General features: G+C 44.4%; 1 protein-coding gene across 1 annotated transcript in view; it reads right to left on the bottom strand.

Moving 5' to 3' along the window:
- The window catches only part of N4BP3 (NEDD4 binding protein 3), a 48,989-nt gene extending 32,615 nt beyond the window's left edge, over nt 1-16,374 (bottom strand). The window contains exon 1 of the mRNA XM_040406882.1: nt 16,249-16,374. The gene's annotated coding sequence lies outside the window, so the exon portion shown is untranslated. The remainder of the gene's footprint in view (nt 1-16,248) is intronic.
- Nucleotides 16,375-17,119: the final 745 nt, after the last annotated feature.

Below are 17,119 nucleotides of genomic sequence, written 5' to 3'. Positions count from 1 at the left end.
GGGGCTGCAGTCAGCACCAGTAAGGGCCTTAATTTGGGTCGAGGATCGTCCAGTGTCTTGACGGACAGCCAATTGGATCCTCCGGCTCAGTACTGATGAAATTTTTTTGGGTCTTCCACTTGACTTTTTTGTTCCATAACCCTCATGATCATTTAAGAAATTCCAAATGACTGTCTTACTGCGTCCCACCTCAGCAGCGATGGCGCGCTGTGAGAGACCCTGCTTATGCAGTTCAACAACCCGACCACGTTCAAAAAGGTAAAGTTTTTTTGCCTTTGCCATCACAACGTGTGACTACCTGACAGAAAATGACAATGAATCCACATCTTTGCACAGATTTGGCCTTTTAAAAGGCATGTGGTCCTAAAATTTGGATCAGCTAAAAAACAGCCTGTTTCAGTTTAATCGTTATTTTCAATTAATTGAATGCTCAAAAAAAGTTTTGTCTCACTCTCATTTCTTCTTGTTGCATGTTGAAGCTCTACTTGGAACCTTGTTAAGATCCAACAATGTAAAATATGATTTTTTGGCATTTTTCAAGTGGTCTTTTGATCAGGACTGTACATGGTAAGAAATAGAGCTCACGCACATGTCCAGTGTCCAGAACCTGTAGGGAGGTGCAGGGTCACTTTCTACTGGCCTACATGCTCTTTTGGGCATGGTATGTGCAGACATTCTTAATGCAATGCCTTTAGGCCACATACACATGGGACACAAGGATTTTCTGGAAGTGCTGGAAGTTGAACCACCAATCAGATATTGATAACCTAATATTAAAAACCTGGAAAACCCCTTTAAAAATATATGCATGGAAAGATACAGCCACATTTAGTGGCTGAAAGCCCCTTCAGATCTAGTGCTATTCACAGGGCAACAGTTTGCCTACAATGTATCATTGTAGGCAAAGTCGTGGCACAAACTCTCTCCTTCACTGGACCTCAGCCTGAAAGCCATTATATGCACCAATACAATGTAACAACTTCTCAGCAGTGTGAGCAGGACTATGTCTAAAAGGGGTTTCAGCCTGGTAATGTAAACAAGCTTTCTATGCTACACAATGAAGAAGGTTGTATAAGGCTACTTTCACACTAGCGGCAGGACGGATCCGACAGGCTGTTCACCCTGTCGGATCCGTCCTGCCGCTATTTCGCCGTGCCGCCCCGTCCCCATTGACTATAATAGGGACGGAGGGGGGGGCAGAGCTCCGGCGCAGCACAGCAGTGCACGGCGAGAGTACTGCATGTCTGACTTTTTAGTCCAGCGGCCTCTCACCGCGCACTGCCGTGCTGCGCTGGAGCTCCACCCCCATCCCCATTATAGTCAATGGGGACAGAGCGGCAGTCCGGCGGCACGGCGAAATAGCGGAAGGACGGATCCGACAGGGTGAACAGCCTGTCGGATCCGTCCTGCCGCTAGTGTGAAAGTACCCTAACTTTTCATTATGGAGCATGAAGAAAATCTGGCCACTCTGGACTTTGTGAATGGACCACTCCCATGCTGCCAGTGTGCCATTAACATATATTAGGTGTTCTTTAGGTCTCCTGCACACGACTGTATCCATGTGCTGTCTGCATTTTTTGTGGACCCATAGAAATGGGAATGCAGAAAATGTGAATTGGATGCAGACTGAAAATACAGAGGCCTTAGGGTACTCTCACACTAGCGTTTTGTTTTTTTCCGGCATAGGGTTCCGTCCTAGGGGCTCTATACCGGAAAAGAACGGATCAGTTTTATCCCTATGCATTCTGAATGGAGAGCAATCTGTTCAGGATGTCTTCAGTTCAGTCTTTTTGACTGTTCAGGACGGAGATAATACAGCAGCATGCTACGGTTTGATCTCCGGCGAAAAATCCAAAAAACATGCCGGCATTTTTTTCCATAGGAATGTATTTGTGCAGATTCCGGCATTCAAAAAAACGCAATACAGGATGCGCAGATCGAAAAAAATAAAAAAAAAAATAAATGCCAGATCCGTTTTTCCGGATGACATTTCAATGCATTTGTAAGACGGATCAGGATCCTAATCAGTCTTACAAATGCCATCAGTTGGCATACCTTTTGACGGATCCGGCATGCAGTTCCTAATACCTCACTGCAGCCCATCTGCTGCACGTCTTCTCAGCTGTGACCGGACAGTACTTCACATCACACATTTGTTTTTTGGAGCTGGCATTTGAACTTTGCTACCTGCCCGAGATATGCAGGAACTTCCCTCCACGGCATTTTTCTAAATAAGAGTCGTCTTACTCCAGAGTTTCAAGGATTCATTCGCTACCGACAACTTCTTGCTGCTCATCTAGGATGTGCTTAGGAAGCGTGAGGCTGGCCTTAGGCTACTTTCACACTTGCGGCAGAGTGATCCGGCAAGCAGTTCCGTCGCTGTATCCGGCAAAACGTATGCCAACTGATGGCATTAGTAAGACTGATCAGGATCCTGATCAGTCTTAAAAATGCCTGATCAGTCAAAAAAATGCATTGAAATGCCGGATCCGTCTTTCTGGTGTCATCCGGCAAAACAGATCCGGCATTCATTTTTTTCACCTTTTTTTCAGATCGGAAGGACAGATCCGGCATTCCGGTATTTTGAATGCAGGATCCAGCACTAGGTAAGTCTTCAGTTTTTTTCACCGGAGATAAAACCGTAGCATGCTACTGTTTTCTCTTTTGCCTGATCAGTCAAAATGACTGAATGGAAGACATCCTTATGCATCCTGAACGGATTAGTCTCCATTCAGAATGCATGGGGATATACCTGATCAGTTCTTTTCCGGCATTGAGCCCTTTTGACGGAACAGTGTGCCGGAAAAGAAAAAAACGCTAGTGTGAAAGTACATTTAGACATAAGGTAGCTATAGGCCAACATCTATTACTCCTGATCCCCTCGGCCAGGCAAGCATGGGTTCTCAGTGGGAAGAAAGCTTTTGCCAGACTCCTCTGGAAGGAGCTTATATCGCAGAGAACAAAAGCATAACTCCCAACCGTCCCGCTCTCAGCTGTCTCTGCATCCATAGGACACAGAGACTTGCAATTAGCCATCCACTCCCCACTTCATCATTCAGCTCAGCTGCCGATCCTCCACCCTGTTGGGCTGTGTTGAAGGAACGGTGCAGGTCCGGGAATCAGCCTGTGCTCCACCTACACAGCAGTACTATGTGTATCCTACTGCTGATGCTGGGGAGCGGAGCGTGAGCGGTGATGGTCAGCGGAGGAACTAGGTGAGTATTTTTTATTTTTTTCTTCCTGTGAAGGGGAGCACATACCTGGGCATAACTACTGGGAAGGGGAGCACATACCTGGGCATAACTACTGGGAAGGGGAGCACATACCTGGGCATAACTACTGGGAAGGGGAGCACATACCTGGGCATAACTACTGGGAAGGGGAGCACATACCTGGGCATAACTACTGGGAAGGGGAGCACATACCTGGGCATAACTACTGGGAAGGGATGCAAATGAACTCTTAATAAGCTCTGCCTCTAATGCCACCAGATGTAAGGCAGCTATCCTATAAGTCAATGTTCAGCTCTTAAAATAAGCCTTGAAACATGACTTGGATATTAAATAAGCCAGCACCTCATCTGCAGACAGCTATTTCGGGGTGATTGCCCCTCATCAGTGCAGAGCAGAGAGTACTGGCTCAACTGGACGAGAGGCCTGTGTCCACGTCAGGGGGGAAACTACTCTCCTTAGGGAGCGAGCACCTTAATCAGTGGGAGGAGACTTATAGGCCATATATGCTCCTCTGGAATTCTAGGAGGGAAGGGATGCAAATGAGCTCTTAAGCTCTGCCTCTAATGCCAACAGATGTAAGGCAGCTATCCTATAAGTCAATGTTCAGTTCCTACTTTTCACTATTCATCAGGTGGTAAAACATATATACAGATCCATATCCTTCCATACAGCTATCTATATGCATAGGTAACCCCTTGCAGGTACAGTCCTCCATAATTGCCCATACACATAAGATGAAGTCTGCAGAACCTGTTGCCTGATCCTTTGTTCTCCGTAGAAGATAGACCACTGCCAGAGGAGTCTGATGGGAGCAGAGAAATGGAGTCTGGCAGAGGCTTGCTACAATGCATGCTTGGCCAAGTTCAACTTGCATGGGTGTCAGTCCAAGAAGCGTTTGGCCAGCAACTATAAGGCTAGGTCTACACGACGACATTTGTCGCACCAATGTCGCGCAACAATTTTTATAATGATAGTCTATGGTGTCACACCGCAACATGCGTCATGCTGTGACTGACGCGACAGTCGCAAAAAATCCATTCGAAATAGATTTTTCTGCGATTGTTGCGTCGCAGTGCGACACCATAGACTATTATTATAAAAATTGCTGCGCAAAAAAATGTTGCAGTGTAGTTGTGCCCTATGTGTCCCGCGACTTATTGTAGTGTAGACCTAGCCTAAAGGTAACCAATAACGAGTTAAACTTTCCAGTAAAAAGGATTAGGTCAACACAAAGTATACTTTCACACTAGCGTTATTCTTTTCCGGTATTGAAATCCGGTAAAGGGTCTCAATACCGGAAAAAAAACGCATCAGTTTTGTGCTAATGCATTCTGAATGGAAAGCAATCCGTTCAGTATGCATCAGGATGTCTTCCGCTCCGTCCCTTTTACGGTATTTGACCGGACAAAATACTGCAGCATGCTGCTGTTTTTTTTCCAGACGAAATCCCGGAACAATACCGCACTTGCCGGATCCGGCGTTAATTTCCATAGAGATGTGTTAATGTCGGATCAGGTACCAAGTGTTTTGGAAATTGTTGGATCCGGTTTTCTGGTCTGCGCATTGCGCCGTGATATAGGAGGAGCTAGTATGGCTTTTGATCTTTGAAAAAAATGTAATTACCGGATGATACAGATCCCGAAAACAAGGATATCGGTTTGCATACAGTTTGTCGGATCCGGCAGGCAGTTCCAGCAACGGAACTGCCTGCCGGATTCTAATAACGCTAGTGTGAAAGTACCCTTAGAAAGTTTAAACGATAACTTGGCACTCAGGATACCTCGGCCGCCCTACACGTGGACTTCCACTGGCCAGAGGAATCATTGACCTGTGTTTCCTCAGGGCCAGCTTGGATGAAGGTCACAAAGGTAAAGAAATGATTAGAATGTAGAAAATTCCCCGGTAGGTAATGTCAGAGGGATGCTTTCATCTCATGACTGATTGTGCTGTCTAATTATATGGGACATTCTATGACCGACTTCTCGGAATCGGCACAGATTACAAAAGCTAAACAACAACGCAGCAATGTGTGCAATGAGTAACATAAACAGCGAAAACCCAGAGACCTAGAAGACAAATCCACCTGCAGGCAAAACTGGTTGATCTCCAACAGAAACTATTCATGCAGTGACCTCAACATGAGCAGCTGTGCAGAGTGGAAGCATAGGGCTGGGGCTTCAATAATCCAGCCGGCTCTATAAATAACCAAGCAGAAGGAACACGGATTACTACATTTCCAGACAAGTCAGGCTGGCCTTGTAGTGAGCTACACCTAGAGTGACACCCTCACTATGACTGCAAACTATGGGAAAGTGAACCGCTCTCATCACATAGAACATCTGCTATACACCTTGGTTTCTATTGCTTACAATTGGGAGATATCAGTTTTATTATAATGACAGCCCACACTTTGGAATATTTAAAGGGGGTTTTCTGGTTTGCATCGATATCCAGTAAAATAATCATTTATGAAGGCAGCTGTGATTTTGCAGTGTATGCCTTTTACCTTTATTGCCCCTATCTCCCGTTCTGGGATGTCCATGCAGCTCTTACCTATTTCCTGTGATGCTATGACCATGGGTGTGTCGGGGATAAGGGAGTGTCTATGTAACTAGCTGGGTGGGAGGGGCTATAAACTAGCTGGGCATTGGTAGGGGCAGTGATAGGGGAGTGTCTATGTAAATATCTGGGTGGGAGGGGCTATAAACTAGCTGGGCATTGGTAGGGGCAGTAATAGGGGAGTGTCTATGTAACTAGCTGGGTGGGAGGAGCTATAAACTAGCTGGGCATTGGTAGGGGCAGTGATAGACACTCCCCTATCACCAGTGTTCCCTCTAAGCTGCGCGGGTGGGCGGCCGCGCAGCAATTATTGTGGCCCCGCTCACAATTTTATAATGCCCGCTCACTCAGCCTACAGAGTGCCGCTAAGTTCGCTAACGCTGCTGGTAAAATGCCAGCACTTGTCGTCAGACTCATCTGCGTGACGGCGCCGACGTCCTCCTCGTAGTCTTGTGCGGCTCAGCACAGCGGGGCGCCGCCTACCAGCTACCACGTGCTACTTCTGCCTCCTCCTTCTTTTTGCAGGAAGAGGAGGACTGAGCAGCAGCAGCAGCAGGCAGTAAGGTGCGATAGTGGCGGCGGCACCGCCATCTTAGAGCCAGGCCAGAGGCACACAGTGAGAGTGAGTTTCTCTTATGGGCTACCTACAATAAGTAAAATCCTAGAAACCGTCATTGATTGCTGAGCTGGTCTGTCCTGGTATTTCTAGAGTGTGAACTCGTGACAAGAAGTGGAGAACAGCAGGGGACAATAGTGGCACTAGTAGACTACTAGTGCCACTATTGTCCCCTGCTGTTCTCCACTTCTTGTTACGAGTTCACACTCTAGAAATACCAGGAGAGACCAGCTCAGCAATCAATGACGGTAGAATGTCAGTAGTAGGGGAGAACACTAAACAATCAAAGTTATTTTTAATCCTATAGGCTAGAGTGAGTGAAGTGAATGCGTCTCTGGCCTAGCCTGATAGTGATAAGTCCTTCATGTGGGCAGCAGGAGCTATGTCTGTGAAAGCAATGAAAACAGCATGTACTGTATGGGAGGTTTTATCACAGCAGACTCGCCAATGCAAAACAAGGGAATGCTGGTTGGTGCCGCCATCTTAGAGAGGCTAAAGTGAGTCTCTCTGGAACAGCATTGCATTCCCTTCAGGTTTTGCAATGGCAATGTTGCTTGTCTCAGCCAAGGAAAATGGGGGGAAAAGTAACATATATAACTATATAAAACAGGAAGTAAAAGGTCCCCCCTGCGCTCCTATTGTTTGGATGTGTAAATCTACCTTAATAGGAAGATCCCGCTGCTTGCTGTCTATCAAGGAGCTATTGTTCTCCTTAGGAAAGTATATATAAAATGGTATATCACCCATGGGTGATGCGAGACAAAAAGCGCTTTTTGTCTCACATCACCAACGGGTGATATACCATTTTTTATATACAACAGGAGATGCCTGGGTTATACCAGCATGTTCCATATCACTGTATACAAGAAGATGTATAACTTATACCAGCTGTACGTATATAATTATATACAGCAGATACCCAGGTTATACCAGCATGCTCCATATCACTATATATAAGAAGATGTATAACTTATACCAGCTGTACGTATATAATTATATACAGAAGATACCCAGGTTATACCAGCATGCTCCATATCACTGTATACAAGAAGATGTATAACTTATACCAGCTGTACATATATAATTATATACAGGAGATGCCCAGGTTATACCAGCATGGTCCATATCACTGTATACAAGAAGATGTATAACTTATACCAGCTGTACGTATATAATTATATACAGCAGATACCCAGGTTATACCAGCATGCTCCATATCACTATATATAAGAAGATGTATAACTTATACCAGCTGTACGTATATAATTATATACAGAAGATACCCAGGTTATACCAGCATGCTCCATATCACTGTATACAAGAAGATGTATAACTTATACCAGCTGTACATATATAATTATATACAGGAGATGCCCAGGTTATACCAGCATGGTCCATATCACTATATACAAGAAGATGTATAAGTTAGACGTCCTAGCCAGTGTATCGTTAGCACTTAGCAAGGTCTTTCTTCACTCCGCAGGAGACATTTTGTGTGCGGTTCTGTTCTGACCCTTATGTTAAAACATAACTTTCATTTGATTGCTTTAATACCTAAAGGAAAAAAATAATTTTAAAAACCTGCTGTTTCTCTAGATGACCTTATGTTTATGGTAGTGGTAATAGAGTCTCAAGGGTCTATAAAAGCAGCTACACTATTTTTACAGACCTTTGAGACTCTATTAACACTACTATTAACATAAGGTCATCTAGAGAAAAAGCAGGTTTTTAAAATTCTTTTTTTCCCCGTTTAGGTGTTAGAGCAATCTAATTAAAGTTATGTTTTAACACCTAAAGAGAAAGAAAAAAAAGAAAAACCTACTGTTTCTCTAGATGACCTTATGTTGATAGTAGTGTTAATAGAGTCTCAATGGTTTGTAAAAAATAGTGTAGCTGCTTTTATAGACCCTTGAGACTCTATTACCACTACTATTAACATAAGGTCATCTAGAGAAACAGCAGCTTTTTAAAAAAAAATAAAAAAATATTTAGGTGTTTAGGTATTAGAGCAATCAAATGAAAGTTATGTTTTAACATAAGGGTCAGAAACAGGGTTTTGTTTAGCCTCTTGGTTATTAGTTTTTCTATGTAAGTTCTCTGGATCAAAGATTTTTTTTCCCTGTATGGTTTTTATATGGAGAGCAATGTCCAGTGATCACAGAGAGGACTATACTGTATATTGTATGGGATGGCGCAGGGGTTATACTGTATTGTATGGGATGGCGCAGAGGTTTGTATGCTCTTTGAAGTGACAATTATCTTAGGTTTTCCTATCGCCCACCTTTGATGGCGCTGTGCACAGCTCTGAGCCGACCCCGCTCAGCAGCTGCCAAGGCTTAGAGGGAACACTGCCTATCACTGCCCCTACCAATGCCCAGCTAGTTTATAGTCCCTCCCACCCAGCTAGTTACATAGACACTCCCCTATCCCTGCTCCTACCAATGCCCAGCTAGTTTATAGCTCCTCCCACCCAGCTAGTTACATAGACACTCCCCTATGTAACTAGCTGGGTGGGAGGGACTATAAACTAGCTGGGCATTGGTAGGGGCAGTGATAGGGGAGTGTCTATTTAAATATCTGGGTGGGAGGAGCTATTAACTAGTTGGGTGTTAGGGGCTGAACTGGAGCGGTGGCAGAGAAAGGAGGAGAAGTGGATCATGGGTTCAGCTGGATACAGAAAAAGGAAATGCTACATACAGAATGTAACAAATCCAGAGTGATTTATATACATGGTGAAAACAGTTCAAGAGTCCAAATAAATGAAAAATAAAAGCATGGGGAAGATGAACATGAGGTACGCAACTACATGAGTATAGCCATTTAAAACCACAAAATCCCTGAAAACCTCCTTAAACAGCTCGGCGCAAGTTTTTGGGCAGGTTCGGGAAATAGTTTTTTACAGTAGAAATCAATTTATGAAGTTATTACCCGAAGTCTCGACTCATATGAGTCAATACATTCTAATACTGTACAAATCGCTCGCTCCGTACAGTATTCAAACAAAGTTTTATGCGAATAGACTTTGAATGTTTCATCCAAAGTCGATTCGCTCATCCCTACCTCTAATCGTAGATCAGGCCTCATGCACACGACCATATTTTCATCTGTGTCCCAGCCACATTCTTCATGGATGGCACACTGACCCAAACCTTTCTATGGAGGCATGCACACGTTAGTGTTTTTTGCGGATTTGTTCTGTTCCGCATATTACAGTCCTTTCTATTGATGGGAGTAATACAAAAAAATAAAAAACACGAAATGCACATGGAAGGTATCCATATTTTGTGGATCTGTCGTTTGCAGACCGAAATACAGAAATGGTCGTGTGCCTTAAGCCTTAGGCCTGTATTACAACCACAGATTATCTGACCAATCAGACCAATAGTTGGTGTGTATAACAAAAGATCTGTGTGTGTAACTGGCTATCTGACCAATGATTCGTCAGGCCTTAGGGAACTGGTAATTTCCCTAAGGGCTTATGCACACGACTATGTATTTTGCGGTCCGCAAAACAATCGATCCACAAAAATACGGATGAGTGCATTCTATATTTTGCGGAACGGAACAGCTGGCCCCTAATAGAACAGTCCTATCCTTGTCCGTAATGGGGACAGTAATAGGACATGTTCTATTTTTTTGCGGAACGGAAATACGGACATACGGAAACGGAATGCACATGCAGTAATTTAAGTTTTTTTTTTTTTGTGGACCTATTGCAATAAAGGTTTCCACATACGAACACAGAAATAAAATAGGTTTGTGTGCATGAGCCCTAATACATCCAGGTCACATTCTTTATGAAAAGGCGATTCCGATTCTATCAATTTGACTCTCTGAAGCAGTCACAATGAAAGACCTGCGCCATGATGAATATGGAAGATAAAAGGCAAAGTTAAACAACTAGTAGCTTTTTTTCCATACTAACTAATCAGATACAGACAACGAGGTGCTATTTATTACTAGGACTCTTGTCGCTCTGGTCTACGTATTGGGAGCGCGGTATAAAGCGGACTATAGGAATTCATCACCTGCCAGCAAAGTCATAACTTGACAAAGAAAACATAGCAGGGTTTGTCAGAAAATCTGCAAGCACGCTGGCAGTTCAGACATGCCTATGGGGTGTAGTGAACTTCTCACATGTAGGTAGGCGGAAATGACTGGAGCACAATAGGAATGCACCCATTAGCTGCTGCTACACAATAATGAATGGGTTGTACGTGAAAATTGTACAAGCAACAATTACCGTCTTAACAGGGTACAAGCAGAGAAATATAGAAGAATGTAACAACTTTAATATTGTTTTAATAAAGAAGCACTCACACAGAGGCAAATGGCATCGCTCTTATTTTCCACTTTGATAAATGCCTCTTAAGGAGCTTTTCCTGCTAGAGATATATAGCCATTACATATAGGACCATGAGCTATTCTAATCTCTATTCAGTGGTCTAAGGATCCACAGACATAGGGGAAGCTGGGTGGCATCCATATCGATTGCCACTCAGTCAGAGATATAACCACCAAAAAAATTGGCAAATAGAATTTTTGGCATTTCTTACTAGCAGTGCCTGCTTGGGTAAGGGGGGAGTCACACATTAAATTTTCCCAGGGTCCCCATAGCATTGCCCCCTTTAAGCTAAACAGCCATGCAGGCTATAGGGAAGAGTGCAGACTGAGCTCAGCACTGATGAAGCGCTCTACCCAATCATAGTGAGAACTGTGTCTGTTCAATTACAGCTGCACAGTCCTCCCTTTTCCTTCCCTACCTCATCTTTAGGCCTCTTTCACATGGTCAGTATTTGGAAGCCAAAACCAGGAGGGGAACCTACAGAGAAAAGGTGTAATAGAAATATTTTTGGACTCACGGTTTTGGCTTACAAATACTGATGCAAGAATAGTGGGCAAATACTGACAGAACCAGGAGGGCACAGGAATCGGAACAGTGTTCACTTTACTACAGATATGTATTTAGAAAGCGGTCTGTGAGGATGTGGGAGTACTATGTGGAGGAATCCTTGAGAGAGGGGGCAGACGGCGGCAGTCTGGGAGAGAGATAGCGACATGGAGAGAAGTCTGGAACGCAGGGAGTTTGTGGAGACTTTTTGCCTGATGCCCAGAGGGGCACCACTTTTAAGGGTGCCTTCACATGCCGCAGTTCTAGTCATCTGAATGGGGCTTGCAGAAATGTGTGCACCTGCCACCAAAACAACCCTATTCAGGTGAATGGAACTGATTTTCCCATCACAGAAAATCTGACGTGAGTGAAGGCACCCTACCGTATCAGCTCTATGGCAGAGCCGGAAGCCCTAGCCTCTCTGCCCCGCAATTCTCTCCGACATAGGCCACAGGCCTCATGGGGCACGCACAGGGTGTCAGCATTTGGGTCCCCACTTTTAGTTTTCTGCCAGGGGCTAAACTCTGTCTAAAACCAGCCCTGTGTGGTCTATGGCGGTGAAAGGGTTAAAAGGGATTCCAGTGACAAACCTCAATTTGTGGTAATCCTGTCACATTGCATAGGTGTGCCTGTTGTATATTCCAGCTCATCCCAGTTTACCACACCTTCGAACACACTCGCTCACAATTACTATACTACGGGACCTGAACGCCCAAAGTAAACTGTGCCACCTGTACCATTCTAGCCTCTATAGCACATGGCACTGCATAACAATGGCTTCTGCACGTAGTTATCTACAAGGCAGACGTCATGAGAAGATGATGGCCAAGATTGCTTAGAAGAGAAGTGTTAGATAGCAGGATTGTCAATATTAATAGAGAACCGCAGGATAACCACCTATGTACGCGAGACGTGCCATTTACAAGTGTGAACCCATATCTCTGCAGGAGTCCATGGAATTTTATAAGACCCCCCCCGCTCCTCGTCTTATGGCTGCCTGGCACCACAGCTGCCCCATGGGGCAGTGCCCTGAAAGAATACTGCAGCTGCACACTTCTGCTAATGACCCCTGCAGGGATGCCAGTGGGCAGGGTCTCCGATCCTTTGGATTGCTCCAGTCAGTACAGCTGGTACCAGATTAACACTACATCTAGGAATTGCTATCTATGCTATTTCCCAATAGTGCTTAGAAACTGGAGTTCACTTTCAGACGACCACATCAGTTTTAGGTCTCATGCACACGACCGTATGGCTTTTTCAGTGTTTTGTGGTCCGTTTTTTACGGATCCGTTGTTCCGTTTTTTGTTTCCGTTGTGTTTCCGTTTCCTTTCTGTTTTTCCGTATGGCATATACAGTATACAGTAATTACATAAAAAAATTGGGCTGGGCATAACATTTTCAATAGATGGTTCAGCAAAAACGGAACGGATACGGAAGACATACGGATGCATTTCCGTATGTGTTCCGTTTTTTTTGCGGACCCATTGACTTGAATGGAGCCAAGCACCGTGATTTGCGGACAAGAATAGGACATGTTCTATCTTTTCACAGTACGGAAATACTGAAACGGAATGCACACAAAGACACTTCAGTATTATTTGCTGAACCATTGAAATGAATGGTTCAGTATATGTTCCGCATACTGAACTCAAAAAACGTCCAGTATACTGAACGCAAAATACTGTCGTGTGCATGAGCCCTTAGGCTACATGCATACGACCGTATGTGTTTTAGGGTCCGCAAATTGCAGATCCGCAAAAAATAAAAAATAAAATAATGGATGACATTCCGTATGGCATCCGTTTTTTTTGCGGATCCGATTTTTTTGCGGATCCATTGTAATAATGCTTATCCTTGTCCGCAAACTAGAAAAAAAATAGGACATGCACTTTTTTTTTTGCGGGGCAACGGAAGAGACATACTGATGCGGACAGCACACGGTGTGCTGTCCGCGTTTTTTACGGACCCGTTGAAATGAATGAGTCCGCATCCTATCCGCAAAAAAAATGGAACGGACACGGAAACAAACAACGTTCGTGTGCATGCAGCCTCAGGGTCCGAAAATTGCGGATTCGCAAAACACGGATCAGCCAGCCCTATGATAGAAATGCCTATTCTTGTCAGCAAAAACGGACAAAAATAGGACATGCTCTATCTTTTTTGTGGGGCCGCGGAACGGAAGTATGGATGCGGACCTATTGTATGGATTGTGGACCTATTGAAATGAATGGGTCCGTATCAGTTCCGCAAAACTGTGAAACGGATGCGAACATAAATATACAGTCGTCTGAATGAGCCCTAAGGCCTCTTTCACACAAGCGAGTTTTCCGTCCAGATGCAATGCGCGATGTGAAAGGACCGTTCAATTCGAAGGGTCTGTACAAATGAGCATCATTTTTCACGTTTGCATTCAGGAAAATAAAAAATAAAAATCACAGCGTTTTTCACGCAGCTCGTCACATAGAAATGAATGGGACTTGTATGAAAAACAGAAGGCCTCCGGATGCAATGTGCTTTTCACGGATGTTTGCTAGGAGATGTGTTGCTATTCTTTAGTTTTTTTCTTCACGTGCGTAAAAACTGCATCAAGCGCTGATCGCATCCGCATGGAATGCGCACACAAAACCATAAGGTTTTTCCTTGAACAGATCCCGACTCATTCCGTATAACTGCCGGGCTACCCTGCGACTTTTTGTACTGCAGTAAGAACTGACTTTAGGTATGGAGTGACAGCTGCAGCCAGCCTGATGTACTCCCCTGGACTGCAGCTCTGGCTCATCAGTTCAATTAGCCTCACTCCAAAAAGTCACAGGGGGTCATTTATCAAGGGACTGGCGACTTCTTTTTTTAACTAAAATAGTCACAAGTCCATTTTTTAAACTGGTCGTGCGACAATATTTAGTCAAATTTACTAACATTTACAGGAGTATGTTCGTGAAAAACTACACCATCCAGGAGCCCGAGTAGTTTTTTCGCCAGCCGCAAGAACTGCCATAGATGCACCTAAGGCCCCTTTCACACGAACGAAATTTCGGCGCGTGATGTGAACGCATTTTTGCCCGCACTGAATCCTGACCCATTCATTTCAATAGGTCTGTGTACATGAGTGGTTTTTTTGCACGCATCAGTTGTGCGTTGCGTGAAAAACGCAGCATGTTCTATATTCTGTGTTTTCACGCAGCCCTGGCCCCATAGAAGTGAATGGGGCTTCAGTGAAAAACGCATTGCATCTGCAAGCAAGTGCGGGTGCGATGCGTTTTTCACTGATGATTGCTAAGAGATGTTGTTTGTAAACCTTCAGTTTTTTATCCCAAGCATGAAAAACGCATCAAAACGCATTGCACCTGCGTGGAAAAAACTGAACGCAATTGCAGACAAAGCTGACTGAACATGCTTTGCAAAATGGTGCAATTTTCACTGAACGCGTCCGGACCTAATCCGTCACGCTCGTGTGAAAGAGGCCTAATTTATGACGAGGCGAGAAATCTTGTGGCAATGAGAGGGGGGAAGTAAGACCAGCATAAAAAGCCAGGCTTAGTAAATGTGCCCCACAGTGTTAGGCCTCATAAACACAACACGTATGTATTTTGCAGTCTACAAAATACGGATACCGGCCGTGTGCATTGCGCAATTTACAGGGGCCTTATCATCAAAATGCTGATTCTTGTCTAAAAAATGAACAATAGGACATGTTCAATTTTTTTTACGGGACGGACATGCAAACACCAACAGCACATGGTGTGCTATCCTCATTATATTTGGTGCCATTGAAATGAATGGATGCACGTCCAATCCGAAAATGATGCAGAAAAAAAAAAATACCGTCGTATGTATAAGGCCTAACCCATGTTTTTGTCAGAAACAGATAATGCTGCATGCTACACTATTTTTTCATCATTCTGACAAAATCTGTCTCCTAACTGTTAAAGCGTCACTGAGTTTTCAAAAAACTTTCGATATTTCGTGGATAGCGATAAGCGAACTTGTGGTTTCAAGTTCGACATACAAGGCTCAGGTGATCTAAGAATTCTGTTATTAATTCCGCTACCACGGACCATAACCTTTGGTCCGTGGTAGCGGGATCCATAACGGAATTCTTAGATGACCTGAGCCTTGTATGCCAAACTTAAAACATAAGTTCGCTCATCCCTACTTGTGGGTATCATATTTTAATCGTTGGGGGGTCTGAGTGCTGAGACCCCACTGATCCCTAGAATGAGAAGAGAGAAGCACTCCTATATCGCGCTCCGTCTCTTCGCAGTTCTGAGCGGGAAAGACTTTCTGGATTATTGGTCCTTTTTCTTACCTCTTTGCATATGGATTATTGGAGGATACATTTAAAGACACTCCACTGCACCGTACTAAAAAGTCTCAAGGCTTGATCGGCGCACAAACCGAGGATGAAAGGACAAACTGTAATTGCGTAAGGCTTGTCCGTATCGTCCATGTGCACTCCCATCAATAGAGAGGACTATTCTCCTCCTCATTACAAACTAGAATGGGACGTATTCTATCATTTACGTAATGGCTGCACAGATCTGCAAAAATATACAGATGTGTGCACGGCCCCATAGACAGGAATGTCAGACTGGTGGATGGAAGATCTAGTCATGTGCAGGAATCCAGTGTCTGAGGAATCATCACCCAAACAAACTGCAGAGATGAATACATAATAATAAATCAGAAAACATCCCCTTCATGATAGAAAAAATCTGTGACCCCACTCTGGGGCATGCTAGAAAGACATCCTAGACCTCCCCAAACTTCAGATCCCACCATGTGACCAGGGCACTGCCAGAACAGAGAGGGGTGAGCACCAGGGACCCCCCTCCACATAAAGGACTCCATGAAGCAGAACGTTCAAATCTAATCTGCCACCATGGAGTGCAAGCGACCTCCACCTGCAGATATGGGACTATAGTAATCTCTAGTAATCCCGCGGCACTCACCATAGTCCTGGGAAGGTCCCGGGGAGATGCGGCTGCGGAGTCGGACTCGCACACTTCTGAGATTTGAACACTCCTCTCCCAGTGAAACCAGGGCCACCAGTCCTGTTCTCCAGCCACAGACAAGCTGCGGCCTGGACTCCCATTAGTCACTGCTCTAATCCCTGCTGCTGCTGCCGCCTGACAGAAAACCTGTCCTGGATCACACACTGCAGTCATGCAGATGGCAGCGCGCCCAGGAGGGGAGTGCTGAGGGAGCGCTCTGCATACACTGACAGGAACATTCCTACTATCATCTTCTATGGTTATGTCTTGTCCTCTAATCTACACAGCATGGCCAGGGCTGCCAACCGTCCAGAGATTTCTACACAGTCTGTAAAAATATGGGGGAAAAAATGACTGTCATTGTGATTTTTTTTTTTTAGGCTGGTGGCACTTGATTTGAATATTTCAGTGGTAATTACCATTATTTCTCAGCTCACAGTAAATGCTGGTAATGAGTCCTTATCAGTATACTGAGCTGTAGACATGTATTCCTTATCATTTTTATCATTCATTATGGTTTTCCACCATGTCCGTAAAAAAATATTGGCTGTCCGTGATTTTGGGCCAAGTTGTTTAGAAAAAAAAGAAAACCCTGAGCATGGCCACAGATATGCTGACAGTAAATCGGATAGCTAGCGCAGCGTCACTAAGACAGTCCTATATCTCTGGACCCGGTAAGGGCCATAGCTAAAGGCTCATGGGCCCTCCCTAATGCCAAATTCTTGACCTAACCCCTTCCCTCCAGCTAGAGGTGTAACTTGACCTGCATGCACTTTCTATAAGGGTCCATTCACACCTCCATAAGTGTTTTGTAGATCCGCAAAACACT

Source organism: Bufo bufo, chromosome 1 (genome assembly GCF_905171765.1).
Source record: "Bufo bufo chromosome 1, aBufBuf1.1, whole genome shotgun sequence".
NCBI lineage: Eukaryota > Metazoa > Chordata > Amphibia > Anura > Bufonidae > Bufo > Bufo bufo.
The sequence above is the reverse complement of the archived record's forward strand: the minus strand, read 5'-3'. Positions and strand labels throughout refer to the sequence as shown.